Source organism: Etheostoma spectabile, chromosome 3, assembly GCF_008692095.1.
Source record: "Etheostoma spectabile isolate EspeVRDwgs_2016 chromosome 3, UIUC_Espe_1.0, whole genome shotgun sequence".
Lineage (NCBI taxonomy): Eukaryota > Metazoa > Chordata > Actinopteri > Perciformes > Percidae > Etheostoma > Etheostoma spectabile.
The window spans coordinates 8,944,716-8,945,489 of NC_045735.1; positions in this window are offsets into that span (position 1 = coordinate 8,944,716).

Here is a 774-nt window from a genome sequence, read left to right on the forward strand (position 1 = left end):
TTTAGTTACATCAATTTACTTTTTTCATAGAAACCCACAGATGTGTGTAACTGCCATTCAACTCTGTACTTACCATTCATTACAGGATGTATGGACTGCCTGCACTGCATAAGCATACAACCGGCCATCCTCCCTTAAAGAGTTAAAAATAAAAAATGTTTATGAGGTCAAGACATGAGACTTAGCAATAAAATAAATACATAAAAAATAGTCAGGTTTTTCAAATATCCCAAAAGTGCATGGGAACATGTGTACAGATGTGCAAACTTGTTGTGAGCAGAGATCAAATGCCAGCCATCAAATCAGATGAAAACTGATTTGTAGATTTGCATATGATCAATGATTTTCTGCACTGTAAAAACAGTACATCATCATGCTTCTTTATACAATTATTCATAGTCAGCTACAGTACAGTATCTCTTTAGTAGAGGGTAAACATTTTGTTGGGAAATTACCACTGGGTGTGGGAACATTTCTGAGGACCAGAGGTCCTTGAATCACCTCTCCGTCTCCTTTGTTGACAGCAATGAAGGCAGTGAAGGCACTGCTCACTCCTGATTGGACACTAAGCTCCCAGCCTGTTTTCGCAATGCCTCTTCTTGCTCTCCTCTGCTCTCTCTCTCCTCCATCTCCAGAGAGCGAATTTGAGTCCGAGCAGCCAACCTGTGGACTGTTAATCTGCAGACAGAAGAGAGATGTTAACACCTCTTCACAGACATTTGCCATTTTAGTTTTTTAATTAGTTGTTATCTATACCAGCGTATCCTGTTCAGG